This window comes from Heliangelus exortis, chromosome 5, assembly GCF_036169615.1.
Source record: "Heliangelus exortis chromosome 5, bHelExo1.hap1, whole genome shotgun sequence".
Taxonomy (NCBI): Eukaryota; Metazoa; Chordata; class Aves; order Apodiformes; family Trochilidae; genus Heliangelus; species Heliangelus exortis.
In genome coordinates, this window is record NC_092426.1 from 34399484 (window position 1) to 34405483 (window position 6000).

A 6000-nucleotide genomic window follows, 5' to 3' on the forward strand; every position below is an offset into this window, starting at 1 on the left:
TGAAAACACCAAATGCAGGACCAGGACAGAAGGTGCTTTAATGAAGCCTCAAGAATAGTTTGTGATGTCATGTATCTCTCAATGCAATAAACTTATCAGGACAGACATAATAATTCATTAAACATCTGCATGGTACTTTGAAACATGGGCGCCCAACTGGGCTGATGCCTTTAAGGGCTACCACTAACTAAATATTAAATCAACAATAGCATTAATCTATGCCACAATACCTGAACACAATGGGGAGTGGTAAACAGAGCATCACAACTATCAATTTCTTGGCTTCAGGCACTTTTTTCCCATATGAACAAGATTTTTTTTTTAAATTTAAATTTCCTTCACTTTTTTTTTTTTTTTTTTTTTTTTAATTTCAGAATTACATATTGCTGCCAGATTAAAAAAAATGTCCTGCAATCAAAGCCATCTTTTTAAACTGTTGAAGCGTATGAAAGGCATCTGAAACACAAGAGCAACAAAGAACAAGGAACTATTTGTCAACACCACTCGGTTATTGGGGAAGCTTAGGGGGGGAGACTGATGCTGTTTGTTTAAAACAAGCAAACAAAAACCTGACAGACAGGACCATTTATCTGTATAGAGCTGCTCTGAAAATACTGGTGGAGGGAATACATCTTATCTGTTTCCAATAGAAGAGCTGACACAGTTATGGCACTTCCCTGCCTTGGGGATGGAAGACACCTATCACAAGAAGGCCACACTGAAGCTCAGGGGTGTATGTGAGATCAGGCATGAATTGACAGCAAGTCAGCCCAGGACCTTAGAAAACCCCTTTCCTGTCCTACCAGTACTATTAGAGGATCAGATGCCATCTGATGCCATGCTTAGACCAGACTTCAGCCCCACCAACTTCAGAAGAATGCTGAGAAAGCAGGTAGGCTGTGCTCTTTCTTCCCTTGGTGACTTTCCTTCCTACAAGCCAGCCAACCCAAGGAGCTGTGCTCTAAGTCCACCATGCAGAATGACTGCCAGTGAGTCCCAGTGACAAAGTAGCCCCTGGACAGATGAGGCAGCTTCTGCTCTCACATCCACCCAGCAAGGCCACACTCAGTATCCAGCTCCACATGATACTGGATACTCCCATGTTCTGGGTGCTAGAGTTCAAGACATGCTTCTTGACATGCACAGGGTGAAGGAAAGGACCAGCCCACCTAGCAATAGCATCTGCAGAACCAGGTGCCATTCTCTCAGGTGACAGCTTTGTAGAGGAATGGGGCAATCCTTCTGCAAGGGACAATCTGCAGAGTGGCATTAGGATGGCTACACATCCATCTTTTCTCTTGCACCCTGCTACCCACTAATTATCACAACCATGTCCTCACCAAATCCTCATGCAGGTAGAAAAATATCATTAACAATGCAGAGGAGACCTCGGGAGAGGAAACAATGCACCCAGCAGTGTGCTGGAGGCTTGCCAGAGACTGGGAGCCTACCTGCATTTCCAGTGCCCTCACATAGGACCTCAGCAGCAGGATTACCACAATCTGTCATTCCTCAGGCAATTGGGAAATGCTTGAAGCACCCAGTTGCTAGAATAGGACTCAAGGATGGATGAGGTTTAAAAGAAAAAAAAAAAAAAAAAAAAAAAGACTGAAAGACTCCTATACTGCAACTTCTACCTAGGGCTCTCTATTCACATTCAGTCCTCCTCTTTGACCCCCTGGTTGATATTGCACCCTTTTATTTATAAAAAGGGGTAACAGATTTGACTGACATCACATTGCAAAATCTCAGCAGAGCTGAGGGCTTCTGGGCTGCTCTCACTCCTTCCCAGCAAACCCTTGGCAGGAACTGGATGCGCTGTTTTCTAACATCACTACTTCTGCTCAGGAAACAAGTCTTGTTCCACTTGACCACAGAAGCCTGAACATAAGCACCAAAACTGACTTATTTTCTCAGCTAAACCATGACCAGGGTAAACAAGCACCTGCAGCAGCAGTGGATGCAGCAGGAATAGGGACTCCCCAGAAATGCTTGTGCCACAGGGGAGTGATGTCTCTCCCTGCTGCACCAAGCCTACAGAGCACCTTCAAGGCTCTCTCTGTGTCTCAGCAGTCCCCCAAAGCCAGCTCAGCTCTCCCAGGCTTCCCACTAGGCTTCCAAAGAGCTTGGGATGAGCACTCTTGAATAGGAAGATGCTGCTGTTACCTAAGTCTTCCAGCCCTGTCCTCTCTAGAAAAAAAAAACAAAAACACAACAACAAAACAGCTCAACAAAATCACCCATTTGCTCTCTAAAGATACGTGAGGAATTAAAGAAATATACATACATGCATGAGGACGGGGGGCTGTGCATAAAGCACCCAAACCCTCTCAGTCCTACAGTTTCTCCAGCGCCTCACCTTAAATCTGAAACAGATTTTTAGGGTAAAATCCCCAAAACAAACCTAGAAACAAACCGAGGGGACAGGAACCCAACCATTACATTACAGCTCCACTTGGGTGGAAGCAAAGGGAAATGGTCATACCCTCACGTTTTAGAATATTAGTAAAGAAAAAAAGCAACAACCTAAAAACACTTGCTAGCGTTCCATCTCTCACCTAGGGTGATTGATACTTTAGACACAGATGAAAAAAATAAAGCCCTGAAGCAAGGCTGAGAGGAAGGAAGAGGATGAAATTACCCAACATTTAGGTCAGCTTGTGTACGTGTGTGTATCCCTTCTCCCCCCTTGCCAGCCGGGGGCTGCGGGGGCCCCGCAGTCGGCCCCGTGCCCTATTTAGGGCAGAGCCTGGCGCAGCAGCTATATTTGATGCCCGGGGTAAACAAGCCGGCCCCGGCGGACGGAGTGCGACAGCTGCCGGGACGGCAGCCCGGCCTCCCACGGCGGATAAAATAATTACCGAAAAAAAAACCAAAATACAAAATCCCATGTAAAAAAATAAATCAAAAATAAAAGGAAATTTATAATACTGCTTCCCCCGCCCGGCAGCCCCGGGCAGAGCCGCCCTCCCGGGCTCTCCAGCATCCCTGCGGGCCGCGCCGCGCCGGGGCACCCCCGCCCGGCGGCGGGAGGGATCCCGGGGCCGCCGCGGACGGTGCCGCGGGCTGGGGCTGCTGGCGACCGCGCACGCCCCGCGGGAGCCCGGCGGCTCCACTCACTCGGCCCCTACAACAGGCCCCGGCCCCGCAGCGCCCGATCCGGCCGGTCCGGTGCCCCCTCCCCAGCGCGCATCCCTCCCGCAGCGCCCGCTCCGCGCCCTGTACAGAGCCCTCCCCTCGCAGCGCACGCACACACATACCACAAAGACACACACACACACACAGACACAGACACACATAGACACACGCATACACGGAGCCGCCGCGGCCCCGGGAATACAGCGCCAATGAAGCGAGCTGCTGGCTCCCGGGCAACGCTATACCCCGTCACCCCCACCCCGGGCAAAAAGTCCTCCGCCGCCAGCCCCCCCCCCCGGCATTCTCATGCGAGGCAGCCCCAGTGGGCAGCAGGAAACTTAACCACAGATGGAGCAGCGGTAGCATCCCCTTACTTACCCCTTCTGGTTGATTTCTTTACTCTTTTTTTGGGGGGGATTGGTTGGTTGGGGTTTTTTTTTTTTTTTTTGGAGGGTCTGGCAGGGGGAAGGCTCCCCCGTACAAATCCTTCCGGTTCCTAAAGAGAGCTCATCGAATCGCCCGGTGATTCACCGACGGTGTGTGCGGGTACCGGGAGGGTTCGCCTTTGCATGTCAGTCCAAGTTGCCTCTCTCGCTACAAAACCGGTGCTCTCTTTTGCAGCTGTCACGGTGAGCGGGGAGGTGCATCTGGAAAAGGGGGTGGGGGTGGAGGTAAAATGTTGATAAATCCACCAGCCTTGGTCTTCAGCTCCGTGCGGTGGAGTTTGGGGAGGGAAGGGAGAGATTGCACGGCGAGGGGAGGGTGGGGGGTGGGGGCAGGAGGAAGGGGAGGAGGAGGGGACGAGGAGGGGACGGAGATGAATGGGGGTCGAGGGAGGGGGAGAAGAGAAAATGGATTGTACCCCCAGATTGCCACTGAATCTGCTGGGCTTCCCCCGCTCCCTGCTCTCACACCACCGGGGCTCGGTCTGGGCTTCTTAGCATTACGGTGCACGGCAAAGCGCTGAGCCTGATTTCTGGGAGCCAGCGGGGTTTGCACAACTGCAGCAAGAAGCCAAATCAAAAAGCCAATCTGCGAGCCTCCAAACTCCACGTCACCCTATCAGCTGGGAGCGAGAGCTGCAACAGAATTACAAGCCATGCATATTTATTTCTCTGAATCCAGGGGGGAGTTTCAGATCGTTTAAAGCAAGGCACGGTGAAAACAGAGCAAACCCTTTCCAAAATAAATAAAGGCATGTAACGTTGGCACATTCACACACACCTCTCTGCGAGATCTCCTTGGGTTTATATATATAGAAATGTAACATTCACTGCCTGGTTGATCGCTCCTGTATCCTCTAAGTGTACTCACTTGACTTTGTGTATTTCAAGCAAGGGAGGGGAAGAACATGGTAGTTGAGCCGGAGATACTGATTGCATATCTGAAATTTAAAGCATCTGCCAAACACTTCTGAGAGATTAAATATAGGCAATGTAATTACACAGGCAGAGTTTGTCCTGGTATTCATCTGAAGCTGCATACTTTGGGTTGTGCTTGCAGAAACCACCCAGTCATTTTTTTTAACCCAAGGCAAATAACATGAGGTAGCAAGTAATTTTAAGGTTAAAAATATACTTTGCCTCCAAAGTTGCTATTTGACTTTGGCAGAAGATGACTGGGGGCTGGTTTCCAGGATGGTGGAACAAGACAGTAGATTTATGCCTTGCACAAGACACATCATGATGTTTGCACACAGGTTTGTCTCTCCTTGCAGTCCCCTCTGTTTTCACCTCAGCATTTATGGGCAGACTTACGCTTCCAGGAGATTTAACTTCTGGCATGGCTTCTCAAGTATTTAAAGAACCAGCAAGCTCATGTCCTGTAAGGACACAATCCCTGACATGGAGCCATTCTGGCAAAAGATGAGCTGCTTCATTCTCCAGAGAGAGGCTGTCCCTACTTCATTGGCCCCAGTGACTCCCCTTACCCCATAGTGCGATGAGGGAGCAGAAGCTTCCTGGTGAGACTCCAGCACACGTGCAAAAACCATCCCTGCCAAAAGCAGCTGTGTAAACTGCCATGACAAACCTGAGCCCAATTCCTACGTTGGACTTTTAGCTCAACCAGCACAGGCAAGAGATGTACAAAGAGGGAATGGGCAGCAAAACACTTATGGGGAAGGTGACATGGGAAATAGTTGCATCTACTTCATGCTGCTAAAAATGGGTAAGGAAAGCTGTGGATAATCTCTGGTCCCCTGCAGGGAAATGTAGACCACCAAGTCCCTGAAAGTCAGCTGAAATTCTGGCTACAGCTCTGCAGGGCAGGCCCTGGCCCCACTCCTGTGTTCAGAAGGGATCCAGAGACCTGGAAGAGCAGGTACCCATTCTGGCCTGGCTATTTACTGTTACTAGAGCAGGGCATGGAAGCCCAGAGACAGAGGGGCAGCCAGGAAGGCTGAGGGGACACTGCTGCTGCCAAGTGGAGCGAAGAAATAGAAGATGGCAACACAGAAGATTGAAGAACATTCTGGGGGTCCCAGATGCAGCCCCATATCTCCCAAGATGCCACCTGCCTCTTCTGCTCTCCCCAGATAACCCAAGTAAGGCAGTGTACAAGGTAAGAATGTGGCATGGGATGCACTTGTATCACAGGGCAAAGTGAGATCTCACATGCTGAAGTGCCTGAGTTCAGGGTGCTGGCCAGCACCTCTCAGGGCTGCATGACTTCAGGGAGGAAAAGGGCTTCCTGGCAGGTGGGGGCACATAACACATGCATACATGATGCTCCAAGGCACTAAAATACCCAGAGGTCTCATCAGAACTGAGGAAAAGCCCTAATAAACATCAATACATAAGATCAACAATTCAGTATCAGTGCAAAAACCCAAGACTGGCTGGATGCAGGTACCATAGGGCT

At 50.0% G+C, this 6000-nt stretch overlaps 1 protein-coding gene across 7 annotated transcripts in view; it reads right to left on the reverse strand.

Moving 5' to 3' along the window:
- The window catches only part of SLC8A3 (solute carrier family 8 member A3), a 114181-nt gene extending 110296 nt beyond the window's left edge, over window positions 1–3885 (reverse strand). For 5 of the 7 annotated variants that reach the window (XM_071744510.1, XM_071744509.1, XM_071744507.1 and 2 more), the window contains exon 1: window positions 3517–3602. The gene's annotated coding sequence lies outside the window, so the exon portion shown is untranslated. Of the gene's footprint in view, window positions 1–3516 lie in introns of all 7 variants that reach the window. The other 2 variants (XM_071744504.1, XM_071744508.1) reach the window with 2 other exon arrangements.
- Window positions 3886–6000: the final 2115 nt, after the last annotated feature.